The following is an 18,837-nucleotide window of genomic DNA, read 5'->3' as shown; positions in this document are numbered from 1 at the left end:
ACTGTGATTGGGATACAACTGGTCTATTTGTGGATAGTCTATTTACTTACCGTGGTTGGGATACAACTGGTCTATTTGTGGATAGTCTATTTACTTACCGTGGTTGGGATACGACTGGTCTATTTGTGGATAGTCTATTTACTTACCGTGGTTGGGATACGACTGGTCTATTTGTGGATAGTCTATTTACTTACTGTGATTGGGATACAACTGGTCTATTTGTGGATAGTCTATTTACTTACCGTGGTTGGGATACAACTGGTCTATTTGTGGATAGTCTATTTACTTACCGTGGTTGGGATACGACTGGTCTATTTGTGGATATTCTATTTACTAACTGTGGTTGGGATACAACTGGTCTATTTGTGGATAGTCTATTTACTTACTGTGATTGGGATACAACTGGTCTATTTGTGGATAGTCTATTTACTTACCGTGGTTGGGATACAACTGGTCTATTTGTGGATAGTCTATTTACTTACCGTGGTTGGGATACAACTGGTCTATTTGTGGATAGTCTATTTACTTACCGTGGTTGGGATACAACTGGTCTATTTGTGGATAGTCTTGTTTCTCCAAAATAGACCTTGGTTCTTTGTTTACCAATTCCATTAAGTGTTAGAGATATTTCCAATATGAACACAACTTTAGTTTGTATGAATATTTGTGTCATAAAGGACTTTCAGAAGCAGTAACATTTTGATGGCATTACTCCACCTACAAAGTAACAAAGATTCTAATAGATCACATTCCACTGTAATTCTATATGAACTGTGTTTGCCGCACTACTTGCTGGTTTACGTTACAGAATTATTTTAATATGATGTACTCATTCCTTTCTGCATGCTTTGTTCGGAGCAAACACTCAGTTGTTTGCTGCCAGAGTACTTTAAAACTGGAGCAGTACTCGATCAATCTTTCTGATCAGAACTTTTTAACATGAGATGTAACCAAAGGGGAAGGGTTGAATTTACTGTCAGCACATGGACAGAGGATAATAAAGAATTCCTACAAACTTATGTGGCAGGTGTTCGCTGTAACTTATTTTTGTACCAACTTGGTATGTATTACACCTCGTAGAGTAGTAAATAAACTAAGACATGGAATATCTAAATTGGATGATGTACACATGTTAAAACTATCTTGTATATTTATTTCAGTATTTATAATTGCATATTAATTAAGATTTATTTTACTTTAAATATATTTACATTTTTCATTTAAAAGAATTATTTGTTTACTTAACAAACTGGAATCTCAGCAGTTTCAATCGTCATGGACCTTAAAATCCTCAGATCCAACTTTATTGGACTCTTTGTATCTTAGGTCGACATAAACCTGGTCTTTAAGTAAAGTGAACATTATCATTATGGAAAATAAGTTGGGAAATTGAACAAGTTTGGTACAGCAATTGCAAATTCAAATTCATTATTCAAGTATTTTAAAAACACAAATGAATATTTTTCACTATGTCAGTAACATTGGTATATCTTTTAAAGGTTCATAGCAGTCAGTCATACTGCAAGTAAAGGGACATTAGGTAAAAATGAAGAAGTCTAGAAAAGAACCAAACATAACTCAGAGTTACAGAAGTAAATAGCTCTTAGGTACTGATTAAGATTATGGTGACTGGTTCACTTGTGGTTAGAAGCCTGTATTATCACTTGACTTTAATAGTTGATTCGTAATATTTATTAAAGAACTATCTAATTACTAATTAATAATTAACCACAGGCTTCTACCCACGACAGTGATCTCTTGTTTTGTTAACAATACTTAATGTTGATGTGGATTCAAAGTGTGCTGAGCTATAGTAGCAATATGTACAGTTTAAAAACCTGTTCACATTAGGTACATAAGGAATTTGTATTTGCCATCAGCATGTTTGCTGATATCAGTTAAAAATGTTGCTATATTTGTTGTAGACTTGCATGTTCAAGCATTTGAAGGGTATATTGTTAAATTTGATTTAGTGTTATCTGTATATTTATACAGTGTTTGCTCTCTTTACAATGTACTGCTCATGTTTTGATTATCCGACAGTGTATGCTTTCTTTATGATATAATGATATATTCTTATTTCTTAATCTTAATATTTTGGTAGATTAAAAGCTTTTATGTGCTTACAGAGTTCTATCACTTTGAAAATATCTTTTTGTTTGTGGTATATGTTCTGCTGAGATTATTTAGGAAGGTTCATACAGTGTTTTTGTTTTGGAAACACTTTTAGAAGAGAACATTTGACACAAGAAGATGTGATAAAAATAAAGCAGTTGTGGAAAGTTTTACCAAGGGAAGCACAACTGGTTTAGAAAATTCTGAGGTAAGTTTAAATGTTTGGCTTTAAATATTCTGTTTTCTGTCAGTTGCTTATTTTTGGTTCTGGCAGTATTAATTTACATAAAACTAGCCTTTGAAGACAACTCACACTTTCCACTGTATTAACTCTTCTTAATCAGTAGATTATTGAAATGTAACTATCCTTTGAAGACCAACTCACACTTTCCACTGTATTAACTCTTCTTAATCAGTAGATTATTGAAATGTAACTATCCTTTGAAGACCAACTCACACTTTCCACTGTATTAACTCTTCTTAATCAGTAGATTATTGAAATGTATCTATCCTTTGAATACCAACTCACACTTTCCACTGTATTAACTCTTCTTAATCAGTAGATTATTGAAATATAACTATCCTTTGAATACCAACTCACACTTTCCACTGTATTAACTCTTCTTAATCAGTAGATTATTGAAATATAACTATCCTTTGAATACCAACTCACACTTTCCACTGTATTAACTCTTCTTAATCAGTAGATTATTGAAATATAACTATCCTTTGAAGACCAACTCACACTTTCCACTGTATTAACTTTTCTTAATCAGTAGATTATTGAAATATAACTATCCTTTGAAGACCAACTCACACTTTCCACTGTATTAACTCTTCTTAATCAGTAGATTATTGAAATATAACTATCCTTTGAAGACCAACTCACACTTTCCACTGTATTAACTCTTCTTAATCAGTAGATTATTGAAATATAACTATCCTTTGAAGACCAACTCACACTTTCCACTGTATTAACTCTTCTTAATCAGTAGATTATTGAAATATAACTATCCTTTGAAGACCAACTCTCACTTTCCACTGTATTAACTCTTCTTAATCAGTAGATTATTGAAATATAACTATCCTTTGAAGACCAACTCACACTTTCCACTGTATTAACTCTTCTTAATCAGTAGATTATTGAAATATAACTATCCTTTGAAGACCAACTCTCACTTTCCACTGTATTAACTCTTCTTAATCAGTAGATTATTGAAATATAACTATCCTTTGAATACCAACTCACACTTTCCACTGTATTAACTCTTCTTAATCAGTAGATTATTGAAATATAACTATCCTTTGAAGACCAACTCACACTTTCCACTGTATTAACTCTTCTTAATCAGTAGATTATTGAAATATAACTATCCTTTGAAGACCAACTCACACTTTCCACTGTATTAACTCTTCTTAATCAGTAGATTATTGAAATATAACTATCCTTTGAAGACCAACTCACACTTTCCACTGTATTAACTCTTCTTAATCAGTAGATTATTGAAATATAACTATCCTTTGAAGACCAACTCACACTTTCCACTGTATTAACTCTTCTTAATCAGTAGATTATTGAAATATAACTATCCTTTGAAGACCAACTCGCACTTTCCACTGTATTAACTTTTCTTAATCAGTAGATTATTGAAATATAACTATCCTTTGAAGACCAACTCACACTTTCCACTGTATTAACTCTTCTTAATCAGTAGATTATTGAAATGTATCTATCCTTTGAATACCAACTCACACTTTCCACTGTATTAACTCTTCTTAATCAGTAGATTATTGAAATGTATCTATCCTTTGAATACCAACTCACACTTTCCACTGTATTAACTCTTCTTAATCAGTAGATTATTGAAATGTAACTATCCTTTGAAGACAACTCACACTTTCCACTGTATTAACTCTTCTTATTCAGTAGATTATTGAAATGTAACTATCCTTTGAAGACCAACTCACACTTTCCACTGTATTAACTCTTCTTAATCAGTAGATTATTGAAATGTAACTATCCTTTGAAGACCAACTCACACTTTCCACTGTATTAACTCTTCTTAATCAGTAGATTATTGAAATGTATCTATCCTTTGAATACCAACTCACACTTTCCACTGTATTAACTCTTCTTAATCAGTAGATTATTGAAATGTAACTATCCTTTGAAGACCAACTCACACTTTCCACTGTATTAACTCTTCTTAATCAGAAGATTATTGAAATATAACTATCCTTTGAAGACAACTCACACTTTCCACTGTATTAACTCTTCTTAATCAGTAGATTATTGAAATGTAACTATCCTTTGAAGACCAACTCACACTTTCCACTGTATTAACTCTTCTTAATCAGTAGATTATTGAAATATAACTATCCTTTGAAGACCAACTCACACTTTCCACTGTATTAACTCTTCTTAATCAGTAGATTATTGAAATATAACTATCCTTTGAAGACCAACTCACACTTTCCACTGTATTAACTCTTCTTAATCAGTAGATTATTGAAATATAACTATCCTTTGAAGACCAACTCACACTTTCTACTGTATTAACTCTTCTTAATCAGTAGATTATTGAAATATAACTATCCTTTGAAGACCAACTCACACTTTCCACTGTATTAACTCTTCTTAATCAGTAGATTATTGAAATGTATCTATCCTTTGAATACCAACTCACACTTTCCACTGTATTAACTCTTCTTAATCAGTAGATTATTGAAATGTATCTATCCTTTGAATACCAACTCACACTTTCCACTGTATTAACTCTTCTTAATCAGTAGGTTATTGAAATGTAACTATCCTTTGAATACCAACTCACACTTTCCACTGTATTAACTCTTCTTAATCAGTAGATTATTGAAATGTAACTATCCTTTGAAGACCAACTCACACTTTCCACTGTATTAACTCTTCTTAATCAGTAGATTATTGAAATATAACTATCCTTTGAAGACCAACTCACACTTTCCACTGTATTAACTCTTCTTAATCAGTAGATTATTGAAATGTAACTATCCTTTGAAGACAACTCACACTTTCCACTGTATTAACTCTTCTTAATCAGTAGATTATTGAAATGTAACTATCCTTTGAAAACCAACTCACACTTTCCACTGTATTAACTCTTCTTAATCAGTAGATTATTGAAATATAACTATCCTTTGAAGACAACTCACACTTTCCACTGTATTAACTCTTCTTAATCAGTAGATTATTGAAATGTAACTATCCTTTGAAAACCAACTCACACTTTCCACTGTATTAACTCTTCTTAATCAGAAGATTATTGAAATATAACTATCCTTTGAAGACCAACTCACACTTTCCACTGTATTAACTCTTCTTAATCAGTAGATTATTGAAATGTAACTATCCTTTGAAGACCAACTCACACTTTCCACTGTATTAACTCTTCTTAATCAGTAGACTATTGAAATGTAACTATCCTTTGAAGACCAGCTCGCACTTTCCACTGTATTAACTCTTCTTAATCAGTAGATTATTGAAATGTATCTATCCTTTGAAGACCAGCTCGCACTTTCCACTGTTTTAACTCTTCTTAATCAGTAGATTATTTCGATTAAATAATTTAGCAGATTAAATAATACAGTATTGTTAATGAAAGTAACAATATTAACCCCAGAACAAATCAATAGTGGACCCTTGCACTGGATAATCAACCACAGAACAAATCATTGGTGGATCCTTGCAGTGGATAATCAATGACAGAATAAATCATTAGTGGATCCTTGCAGTGGTAAATCAAACACAGAACAAATAATTAGTGGATCCTTGCACTGGATAATCAACCACAGAACAAATCATTAGTGGATCCTTGCACTGGATAATCAATGACAGAATAAATCATTAGTGGATCCTTGCAGTGGTAAATCAAACACAGAACAAATCATTAGTGGATCCTTGCAATGGTAAATCAAACACAGAACAAATCATTAGTGGATTTAAAGTGTTGATTGCTCTGAGTGCAAAGTAATGTTGATGTTGAGATTGAAGATACTTTTCATCTGAAGAACCTCAAACTTCATTTGTCTAATCTTTAAGACTTATAAATATGTTTCAAAGATTTTTCCGTTAAACTTTATTTTTATTTTCTTTACTGTAACTCAATACCAGGTTGATAAATTTGACTGACATCATAACTACCAAAAATAAACTTGAAATAAATCTATATTATTTGTTTTCTCTCTATAATATCTCCAAATTGTGATATGTAACTACATATGTTTATTCTGAACAGCTTTACATTCCTAAGTGTATTCATCTATTTACACTTTAACTTTACTGTTTTACTGTTTTTTGTACCATGCGTAACTGATAGTCTCATCTTGTAAGTTGTAAATCTCCTGCAAAACATCCCTTACTGGGAAAGCGACAAGTCTACTGATTTACAATTTTAAAAACAGGTTTGATTCTTCTCGGTGAACACAGCAGATTGCCTGATGTGGCTTTGATATAAGGAAACACACACTCCTGCTAAACATGTACTTATATTACTCTATTGTATTATATATTGTATGAACTACTTCTGAGTTGCTTGATATTGTACCTTGTGAAAATATTTTATTATTTATTTTTGCCCTTTCTAATTTTATCTAACCAAAAAAGGTTTCTAATTTTTACATTTAATTACTTTATAATAACATAAAATACAATGTTTCATATCTATCACAGTATTTCTCACTTTCTATCTATGTGACAAGAGCCATGAAAAATTTATGTCACTAACATGTTTTTTATGGAAATAAAGTTTGAACTGGAGGTAAAACTTGTATTAAAATTTAGATTAGCTATATTTTATGCCATTTTTGTTTTTATTCCATGACAAAATAAAAAGGTTAAATTTTCAGTGTTTGCAGCTTACTACAACTTCATAACATAAACAGAAAGTGTTAATTATAACCTGTTTTACTTGTATTGAGAAAAAACAGAGTTGAATTCACTTTCACAATCTCTGTCTTTAGTTTCAGAGAAGGAAGTCTCTAACAGCCCCCCTAACCCTTCAGGTGACATGGGAAGAATATATTACAGCTACACAGGGAAAACCTCCTCATTTAGGTCGCCCGATGGTTAGTAAGGAATCTGTTAAAAACTTTAAAGCTATTCTTGCCATGGTGAGTTCAAATATTCTTACTCTTGTTATATTTCTTAACAAGTGGTTCCAACAAATCCATAACTTTTCCAGGCTCTGTACCCTGTTAAATAATATTTTCACACCCAATTATAGTCATTATCAGTGTACTAACTTAGTTCATTTCTCTTTGTAATATTTGTAGTGGTAAAATAGAAGAAAGGCCCAGGATGGCCAAGTGGTTACGTACTCAACTTGTAATCTGCAGGTCGTAGCTTCGAATCCCTGTTGCAACAAACTGGGACACATTGCTCATTATGTTGATTTATCGTTAGAACAATCCAATATGGAAACTGTATGTTATATTCTTTGTACTGTTATAATTTTATAAAATCATTACAACAGTTTCAGGTTAAACATTGAAGACCATTATTATGTTCTGCAGATGTCGTTATGTAAAGTAACTTGGCTCCAAATATCGGTAATCACCTTTAGTGTATCAAAAACCCTGTCTTTGGATTTCTTCAATAAGTCAAAAACAAACTTATCAACTGAGGTTGAATATAAATTGTAACAGCCTGTTTGTATATCTTGTTGATGCTAGTGTTTTTCAGTTGTAACTTCAGGTTTGCTTAGTTGTAAATTACACAAAACATTTTGTAATTTAAGAGCTTATTTGCAGTCTATTACACTTTGGTTTAGTCATTTTGATTTTAGCCCACTTTGTATTATTGTTGTAAGTGTTACTATGAAATTTATAAAATGTTAATGGTGTTCAGAAATGGAAGTTTTATTACAAATAGTTTTATTACCACTGTAATGAACTCAGTTTGATAAAGGTGAACATTTTAAAATAAGGTATGAAAACAGCTTTAATGAAGAAAACTGTTACAAGACTTAACATTGTAAAAAATTTATGATGTTTTCACAAAACTTTGTCATGTGATTCAAGCAGTCCTTCAAAATCTGTTAATTACTACTGTCTACCATACAGTATAATTACTACAATAATTTATATTTACCATGGTTTTATAGTACAGTTCAATTACTACTGAAACCTGCCATTTATATAGTATATGTACAAGGAAGTAATATAGTATTTGAATTGAAGTCAAGGTTGTGCTATTGTCCAAAATACAAATTTTACTTGTATAATACTCATTTTGTCTTGTTTAAATGACTAATTTATTTATAGTTCACTGCATAAATCTGGTGTGTAATATTACACTATTTGGGTATTATTAATATAGTGTGAAAACTGAAGTCTATCTTATTGATTACACTGTTTGGGTATTATTAATAAAGTGTGAAAACTGAAGTCTATCTTACTGATTACACTGTTTGGGTAACATTAATAAAGTGTGAAAACTGAAGTCTATCTTACTTATTACACTGTTTGGGGAACATTAATAAAGTGTGAAAACTGAAGTCTATCTTACTGATTACACTGTTTGGGTAACATTAATAAAGTGTGAAAACTGAAGTCTATCTTATTGATTACACTGTTTGGGTAACATTAATAAAGTGTAAAAACTGAAGTCTATGTTATTGATTACACTGTTTGGGTAACATTAATACAGTGTAAAAACTGAAGTCTATCTTATTGATTACACTGTTTGGGTAACATTAATAAAGTGTGAAAACTGAAGTCTATCTTATTGATTACACTGTTTGGGTAACATTAATAAAGTGTAAAAACTGAAGTCTATCTTATTGATTACACTGTTTGGGTAACATTAATAAAGTGTAAAAACTGAAGTCTATGTTATTGATTACACTGTTTGGGTAACATTAATACAGTGTAAAAACTGAAGTCTATCTTATTGATTACACTGTTTGGGTAACATTAATAAAGTGTAAAAACTGAAGTCTATCTTATTGATTACACTGTTTGGGTAACATTAATAAAGTGTAAAAACTGAAGTCTTTGTTATTGATTACACTGTTTGGGTAACATTAATACAGTGTAAAAACTGAAGTCTATCTTATTGATTACACTGTTTGGGTAACATTAATAAAGTGTGAAAACTGAAGTCTATCTTATTGATTACACTGTTTGGGTAACATTAATACAGTGTGAAAACTGAAGTCTATCTTACTGATTACACTGTTTGGGTAACATTAATAAAGTGTAAAAACTGAAGTCTATCTTATTGATTACACTGTTTGGGTAACATTAATACAGTGTAAAAACTGAAGTCTATCTTATTGATTACACTGTTTGGGTAACATTAATAAAGTGTGAAAACTGAAGTCTATCTTATTGATTACACTGTTTGGGTAACATTAATAAAGTGTAAAAACTGAAGTCTATCTTATTGATTACACTGTTTGGGTAACATTAATAAAGTGTGGAAACTGAAGTTTATGTTATTGATTACACTGATTGGGTATTTTTTTTTCTTCTACTAGGCAGATAATTTGAGTGATAATGAACAAACTTATGATCATGGAATGATTATAACCTGCTAGAAAAGTTTAAGATAATCACTGTAGTGAAGAATTGTGATAGTATATTAAAGTATTAAAAAGTGATTTTAATTATTTGTTTTTTTGTGTTGTTTTTTTTTCAGAGTGAAGAATTTCCATTATCAGTAGAATCGTAAGTTGTATTCTGGTTATAGTAATTGTTTGTTTAGTGAGGAAAACAGTTTTCATTGTGTGGCATTTTGTAATTTAAAAAATATGATTTAAAAATGTGTTTAATGATATAAGAAGGTCAGATATAATCTGGACATCTGTGAGCTAGTGGTTAACACACTTGGCTGTGAAAGTGTTTCATGATTCATATCCTGCTATTGTAAAAATTACTTCCACGCTGTTGTTACATTGTAAGAATGACAATCAGATGTGAGTAGCCCAATAGTTAGTACTGGTAGGTTATTTGTATGTTCAAAATTAGGGTTACTATAAACTTTGTATGAGAGGTTTAAAACAAGTGAAGAACGTTATTCTTCCTATCAGATCATTTCATGCATCTATTAAAATGTATACATATTTGTACTTCATAAACTCCAAATGATCTTTGTTCCTTATATGATAAACAAGGATACACTGACATTCGAGTCAATGTAGATAACAGATACTTTTGTACGTCTGTCTGAGAAAAGTGTTAAAAAATGTTGGAATCATAATTGTTGCAATGAAAAATGAAGGTTATTTTTACTGTAATTGGTTAGTTAGATAGTGAACAATTACTGCTTAGTTACGTTTTGTGGTACTATGCAAGCATATTAGATGCTGGGTTTTGTTTATTAATAACATGTATATAAAAAACATTTGCTGTTGTGCTAAAACTGGTTAAAAGTACTTACAGAATTTGGAAGTTTTCATGTATCTTTGAGGTAACAGTGATGTGTAGATTACATATGTGAACTTTGTAATAATAGTTTAGCTGTTTTAGTGTATGGACTTGTGAATATTATTTTTCAGCTTACTAAATGTACTTGAGGTAATTGCACCTTTCAAACATTTCAACAAACTCCGAGAATTTGTACAAATGAAACTTCCACCTGGTTTCCCAGTAAAAATAGGTAAGTAAAACAGTGTACATATAATGTAATGTTTAATAACGTAATATACTCTATCATTAAAAGTGAAGATAAATTGCTCTTTTTATGTAACATAATTAGTAAGGGAAGACTTTTATGTCATCTGATATCAATGTTTAATGATAAAGTAAAAATATATGGAGAGAAAAAATTATCTGATATCATATATGAAGTCACTCAAGTGCCAAGAGATTTGAACTTGGTAGACTTTAAGAACAATTCTTATAGGTTATTTAAACTGTGTTTATTGATAAGAGTTTAGAGGAAGGAAGTTTTGAACTTGGTAGACTTTAAGAACAATTCTTATAGGTTATTTAAACTGTGTTTATTGATAAGAGTTTAGAGGAAGGAAGGTTTGAACTTGGTAGACTTTAAGAACAATTCTTATAGGTTATTTAAACTGTGTTTATTGATAAGAGTTTAGAGGAAGGAAGTTTTGAACTTGGTAGACTTTAAGAACAATTCTTATAGGTTATTTAAACTGTGTTTATTGGTAAGAGTTTAGAGGAAGGAAGTTTTGAACTTGGTAGACTTTAAGAACAATTCTTATAGGTTATTTAAACTGTGTTTATTGATAAGAGTTTAGAGGAAGGAAGTTTTGAACTTGGTAGACTTTAAGAACAATTCTTATAGGTTATTTAAACTGTGTTTATTGATAAGAGTTTAGAGGAAGGAAGTTTTGAACTTGGTAGACTTTAAGAACAATTCTTATAGGTTATTTAAGCTGTGTTTATTGATAAGAGTTTAGAGGAAGGAAGTTTTGAACTTGGTAGACTTTAAGAACAATTCTTATAGGTTATTTAAACTGTGTTTATTGATAAGAGTTTAGAGGAAGGAAGTTTTGAACTTGGTAGACTTTAAGAACAATTCTTATAGGTTATTTAAACTGTGTTTATTGATAAGAGTTTAGAGGAAGGAAGTTTTGAACTTGGTAGACTTTAAGAACAATTCTTATAGGTTATTTAAACTGTGTTTATTGATAAGAGTTTAGAGGAAGGAAGTTTTGAACTTGGTAGACTTTAAGAACAATTCTTATAGGTTATTTAAGCTGTGTTTATTGATAAGAGTTTAGAGGAAGGAAGTTTTGAACTTGGTAGACTTTAAGAACAATTCTTATAGGTTATTTAAACTGTGTTTATTGATAAGAGTTTAGAGGAAGGAAGTTTTGAACTTGGTAGACTTTAAGAACAATTCTTATAGGTTATTTAAGCTGTGTTTATTGATAAGAGTTTAGAGGAAGGAAGTTTTGAACTTGGTAGACTTTAAGAACAATTCTTATAGGTTATTTAAACTGTGTTTATTGATAAGAGTTTAGAGGAAGGAAGTTTTGAACTTGGTAGACTTTAAGAACAATTCTTATAGGTTATTTAAACTGTGTTTATTGATAAGAGTTTAGAGGAAGGAAGTTTTGAACTTGGTAGACTTTAAGAACAATTCTTATAGGTTATTTAAACTGTGTTTATTGGTAAGAGTTTAGAGGAAGGAAGTTTTGAACTTGGTAGACTTTAAGAACAATTCTTATAGGTTATTTAAACTGTGTTTATTGATAAGAGTTTAGAGGAAGGAAGTTTTGAACTTGGTAGACTTTAAGAACAATTCTTATAGGTTATTTAAACTGTGTTTATTGATAAGAGTTTAGAGGAAGGAAGTTTTGAACTTGGTAGACTTTAAGAACAATTCTTATAGGTTATTTAAACTGTGTTTATTGATAAGAGTTTATAGGAAGTGGCAGGAGTTACTGTTTTATTGAATTATTAGAACCAATATGTTTCATTAAAAAACGTTTGAATGACACATGTGTAAGTTTTGATCCACCCATAGGTGACATTAACTACTGTTACCCATTATGGAGAAAACTTAATTTTCCACAAATGTTTGGGTTATTGTGTTTCTTATCTTTGTATGTGTGTATATAGATCCACATTCAACCAAGTTAATGTTTTGTGTAGTTAAACTAGTTGCTTTGGTGGTAGAATTGTGATGCTACAGTTACATAATTCAGATAATCTGGTGAAAGTTGTGAACTCTTACTGTTCAGCTGCAGAGTTGAGTAGCAGGATAATATAGACAATGTAAACAGTCACAAAGACATAGTGATAAATGACATTAATTGAAACTGTATAATGAATAGTAAGATTCTCTGTACTGTAATTAGAATGTAACCATGTATTATTAAACATATATACTAAAACCTTCTACAGGATGTGTCTAATATTATTAATACGATGACTAACCTGTTTTTTACAACGTACGTGGATATGGTAGATAATGTTAAGTCATGGTTGTACCTGAGCATGCAAGTGCTGAGATTCAAGAAAACTCATACAAGTAATAAGAGTTAAAAATGGAGTAATATCAATAATAACTCCAATCAGATCATTAGTAGAAGCTAATGTGACTGTGCTAGTGATTCATCTTGTACCAGATATGGAACTGTTGTACTGTAGGCATCAGATGTAATAAGATTATAAATTCACAGTGGTTGTTCACCATACTGTTTTTATATATATATTTTTCTCTTCAAGTGGGTTTTCTCGACATCACTGATGTACATCATATTTTTACTGTGAAACCTCTGCTCATGTTGTAACGTTTGTTGTAATAGGAGTTTGGTTTGTTTTTTTCAGATATCCCTATTCTTCCAACTGTCACAGCTCGCATCACATTCCAAGATTTTCAGTTTAGAAATGAGGTACCAGATTCCCTCTTTGAAATTCCATCTAATTACCAGGAAGACCCTAGTCGTTTTCCAGACTTATGATGATTGGCAGGCTTACTCATGTTGTCGATGGAGATGCAACCTACGTGGCCGTCCTTCTTCCATCAGTTCTTCCTTCAGAAGAGGCCAACTCCTGCAGCTAGTCCTAGACCTGTCTGTCATCTCTGGCTGGCAGTGTCTGACCTCCAGTTCTGTTTAGATAGTAGTTGTTATCAAGCTGTACAGGTTTTGTACAGAAAGTTTTATTTCATAATATTCTATGATTTTACGATTAATATTTATTGAGTTATTTCTAGTTATTGAGATGTATAAATCACCCAGTTCTTCTATATGTTGAGCAAGTCTTTGATATTAAAATTTTTAACACTAGCACCATACAAATAGTTTGAACTGCCCCTGTTGGAAAAAATGTTGATGAATGAGATGCTAATTCTCCTCAACAAAGAAAAATTTGATTTATAGAGTTCATATTGTGTTTGTACATCAAGAGTGTGTTTGTTCTTTGGTTTAACAATGAAGGAAGATCTTTTATTCTGAAATTTGGATTTTTAAAACAATGTTGCTGTTACTCTAAGATGACAAGTTCAGCTTCATCTCAACCTGGATTCTAAAGGCCTTGTTTTATATAATATCTTGTAATTATTGTACAGAATCTGAGGTTGTAAGTTTAGAAAGTACAATTGTCTGGTTGGTGATCTCTTGTTGTAGCTGTAGTGAAAAATTATATCATGTTTTTAATAAATTCTGATTACTATTAATAAAGAATTTTTAACTATCCCTAGTTTTTGTTTTCCAATAAAGTCTTACATGTTTATAGTTTCTAAATGTACTCTATATTGGAAATGTTTCCACAAACTTAAATAGAGACATGATAAGAAATAGTTAGTTTGTAGTAGCATTCAGTTCATTGTGTTTTCATATTTTATCAAAACATTCGTTTTTGGGGACTTTTATTACCTGTAAGGAAATTCATGAGGATAAGAGACGTGAGAAGTTGGATATAATTAACATTGTACATAGTTTTAAGTAGTTTAATTATTCTAAGAATAGTCATATCATATATAAGCCAATTAAGTTTGTTTTTATACAGTGGAAGAGAGCAGTTTCAGACTAGGTGGCTATTCTTTCTGTAAAGAAACAGGAATATATTACCATAACTTAAATCATTTTATTCAATTTTGGAATAAAAAAAAGTAGTAATACATTACAGTAAATGTAAGGAGAATATATTCATTTTGTGCTGAATTTATCTGGTTTAGGGTTAAGTTCACATCCTATTGTGTGTGGTCTGTCCTCAGATTAATCGTGTTAAGTTCACATTGTGTTGTATGTTTAAATAAAATCCACACCAATATGTGTGTAGAGGTTGTGGTGGTATTATTACATTGAGTTTGATAACCAGTGGTGTAATATTTCTCTTCACTTTCTGAGAATGTTACAAAAATTAGTTTACAGATCTGTGAACAAGTCTTATTTAGTATTGGGTTGTTTCTTAAATTCTATATTAAAAAGTTAAACAAACGTGGCCAGTAATTTTTGTTTCTAGGTGAATAGAATAGTAGTGAGTGTTAGTAACCTTATATTCATCAGTGACATTGCGGTCAGGTTTTCTTCATCTGTCTCTTATTGCAGTGCAGTCCTTAATTTTTACTGTTGGTTTAGTTGCATTATACAAGTCTGTCAGTAGTGTATTGTCATAGATAAACCACATAAGTCTTTCCTTCCTTTTGTGCCTATTCTTACTCAAGTGGCTATTAAGTCGGTGTAGATCAAGCATCTGACTTCTTGAGAACAAGACAGTTACTGATGTATTCAGAGATTTTCTTCCACTTGCATATTTTTGTATTTGAAATACACCGTGCACAGTGAAGTAAATTTATAACAGAATTTTGTTATGTGACGTGCTAGGTTTAGTGCTAACATGTAAGTTATTTGGCCAAATACCATCACTGAATCTGCTACCAGTTCTGAGAATAATTTCAAGTACTAACAAAGTAGAGAATATTTTATGTTTTCGTAGCCCATGTAGCATGAAATGATAATTCTTAAAATGTTTGTCCGTCCTACATACACTCTTCTGTTTCAAGAGTCTTTTTCAATTGTCCTTTCAGTAGTAGGATGACAGCATGTGGGAACAAGTGCTATAGTAACATGGCCTCTTGACCTATAAACTTTAATATTTTATGTAATTATGGACAATTATTTAATATACAATTTGTAGTTATTTGTGAATCTGGACATATAAATATAATAAAATTAATTTCTTAGTTTTGTGTCAGCTGATTTGAAGAATTTTCTTTCAGACTTCTTGCTTGTTTTCTAAGAACTGCAAATATAGGTAAAAATATCTAAGTTGTACAGTATGGTACGAGTTAAGTTTGTATTTTTTATAAAGTACTTGTGTTATATTAATTTAAAGCAGGGTAATAGTGTACCCCAGGCATTAAGATGCTTTACTGTGGATATGAGGTTCCATGTTTTATAACAACTAAACATTGTGCTTCACACTTTGAAAATGTGTTTTTTCATTTCATTTACGAACCTTTATCTCAGAAATTTCACTGACGTATCAGATTCTTGAAATTCAGTTATGGTCTGTAAGTTAGGCCTACCTTATTCATTTGTTTTCGTCTTTGTTACAGTAGGTAGAAAGCCATTTCTGTTTTCACTAACTATAATTTCAGTCGAACCCAAGTGATAAATTATTCAGAATAAATTAAGCCAGGTTGACATATTCTGTTACTGTGTTTTCATGGAAGAAAAATTGTATTTTCACATCAGTAAATGAATGAACGAGGCGGTTTACTAAAGTTAACCATGTTATAATGAAAAACGACTCAGAACAACATGGTGGAAAAAAATTCCTTGTTTTAACGTGCCTGTTTGATCTGATTACCTCATAAAAATGTGACAGTTAAAAATATCTATAACTGAGTCACCTTTAGTTAACCACACGTTACTGGAAAACCGGAAAATTGGGTTTCTTGTTTATCATTTTTGGTTTATTGTCTGTGATATTTGTTTTGTATGTTATACTGTGAAAGTGTATTGAAATAAATATTTTGAAAAATATTGTTCTCTGAAGAAAGAATCCAGGTCTTCGATGTAAAGTTGTTGACAGTATTGTTTGGCAGCATTCTAATAAAATAAATAAAACAATAGAAGACTGAAACTGAAAATCTTTTAACAATAATGCCACCAGTCAGTTATTATTATTGTTTAATATGTTTACTGAACTTTAAAAATTAACTTTGAAATATTTTGACTAAACGAGAGTTCGATTAAAATATTAACAGAAGGTCAGTAATTGTTAGATAATGCCGAAAAGTAAAAATTACGTTATTTATGTGCAATTCACAGCTTAGTGGAAATAAAATCCACCAAATCCATGTATCGTAAGTACGTACATTTTTGTCAATAGTCATATTAAAGTTTTTGGTTTTTATGTGTAGCGAGTAGCTTAAATACTATTCCATTTATACCTTTTTTCAACAGAATAGATATTAAAATAGAATAATTAAATAAAGTACTTATAAACACGAGAATAGCAAGGATAATGTTAGAAGACCCAGCTTTTAATGTTGTTATATTTAGGTTTTACCACACCACTGTTTTCTGGGATTTTTTAGTAGATGTGTGATTCAGGCAGAAATTTATTGTTTTATAAAATAAGTACTTTCTACTATAATTATTTTATAAAGTAGGTTGTTGTTTTACAATAAGATTTGTTGAAATATTTGGGTTCTGTTCCTAAATGCAGACGATATTCCACAAAATAAAGATTATGTGGGCAGTTAGTGAATACTTGCGGAAGTAGGTTTTGGGAACTTAGAGATGGCTGTATAACCAGTGATAAGTTGTTCTTAATTCATACATCTACTGTTTTACATAGAAGAGGATGTGTTTACAGTGTAAAAAAAATAGTTCCTTTACTTTCTGAAAATTTTACATAACGTTTCGGTTTAGTCCTTCCAAGCAGTGCTCATAAACTGGTTGTGCTCAACAAGTTTGACATTTGTTCTGTGTGGGTAGTGTTTTGCACTATTTGATGAAATGTGTTGTTGTACCATGTTTCTAACTTTGTCGGTAACACAGTAAAACTTCTTGATTGATAGTTTTTGCCTATTTTAATTATTTTTCAATGTAGTTTCATTATTATTATATATCTCAATGATGTACAGTGGAAGAAATATCACATTTTAGACGGAAAAATTAAAAAGTAATACAGACGTTATTGAAAATAAATCTTTAATTTTATGAACACGAGAAGCACAACTAAAGATATTGTTAATTAATTTTATGCTTGACAATAACAAACATACGCAGATAAATATTCAAAGCAACACAGTTTCTAAATATCGTAGTTTTTTTACGTATATTTTCAGTTTGCAGTAGTTTGGTTACACTTTGGCAGCTTACGCTATTTTTAATAAATTAAATATATCATTTATAAATAAAATCGATATGTAGATAAAAAAAATGCTGGAATATTATACCACCACCCCTCTATTCTTTCAACAATTTTTCCACCGGTTTCGTGATTCCAAAGGCTTTTGTTTGTTTGTGTTTGTCGGCCCGGCATGGCCAAGCGTATTAAGGCGTGCGGATCGTAATCTGAGGGTCGCGGGTTCGCATCCCCGTCGCGCCAAACATGCTCCCCTTTTCAGCCTTGGGAGCGTTATAATGTTACAAAACTTTTTGTTTTTGAATTTCGCACAAAGCTACTCGAGGGCTATCTGCGCTAGCAGTGTAAGACTAGAGGGAAGGCAGCTAATCATCACCACCCACCGCGAACTCTTGGGCTAGTCTTTTACCAACGAATTGTGGGATTGACCGTCACATTATAACCGTCCCAAGGCTGAAAAGGCGAGCATGTTTGGCGCGACGGGGATGCGAACCCGCGACCCTCAGATTACGAGTCGCACGCCTTAATACGCTTGTCCATGCCGGGCCTAATTTCAAAGCCAACTTTTCAAGAAACAGTTTCACAGGGAATCTCTAACAAAAACGTAGAAATACTACTTCACTAAATTGAATTCATGTACTCTTTAAATGCTCAAAATAAATAAAATTAACAAAATATGTCATTTTAAAATTAAAACATTATTCTAATTATAATAATACAAGTGAATATAAATGTAAAGAGATACAGCCCAATAAAATTGATATGTTATATAAAAACACAAGAAACATAAATCCACAACTAATTTGAATAAAACTCACGTTAATTCCAAAACTTTCTGTGATTTGTTTTAAATTTTGCGCAAAGCTACACGAGGGCTATCGTCTCTAGCCGTCCCTAATTTAGCAGGATATAACTAGAGGCAAGGCACCTAGTCATTACCACCCA

The 18,837-nt window shown here is 31.1% G+C and overlaps 1 pseudogene across 1 annotated transcript in view; it reads left to right on the top strand.

Annotated features, from left to right (window-relative positions):
* The window catches only part of LOC143248454 (ankyrin repeat domain-containing protein 13C-like), a 54,825-nt pseudogene extending 37,226 nt beyond the window's left edge, over window positions 1-17,599 (top strand). The window contains exons 9-13 of the transcript XR_013026993.1: window positions 2,231-2,323; window positions 7,111-7,260; window positions 9,791-9,819; window positions 10,650-10,750; window positions 13,396-17,599. The product of XR_013026993.1 is annotated as an ankyrin repeat domain-containing protein 13C-like (transcript). The remainder of the gene's footprint in view (window positions 1-2,230; window positions 2,324-7,110; window positions 7,261-9,790; window positions 9,820-10,649; window positions 10,751-13,395) is intronic.
* The last annotated feature ends 1,238 nt before the right edge of the window (window positions 17,600-18,837 follow it).

This window comes from Tachypleus tridentatus, chromosome 4, assembly GCF_004210375.1.
Source record: "Tachypleus tridentatus isolate NWPU-2018 chromosome 4, ASM421037v1, whole genome shotgun sequence".
NCBI lineage: Eukaryota > Metazoa > Arthropoda > Merostomata > Xiphosura > Limulidae > Tachypleus > Tachypleus tridentatus.
Note: the sequence above shows the minus strand (reverse complement) of the source record. Positions and strands in the feature narration are given on the sequence as shown.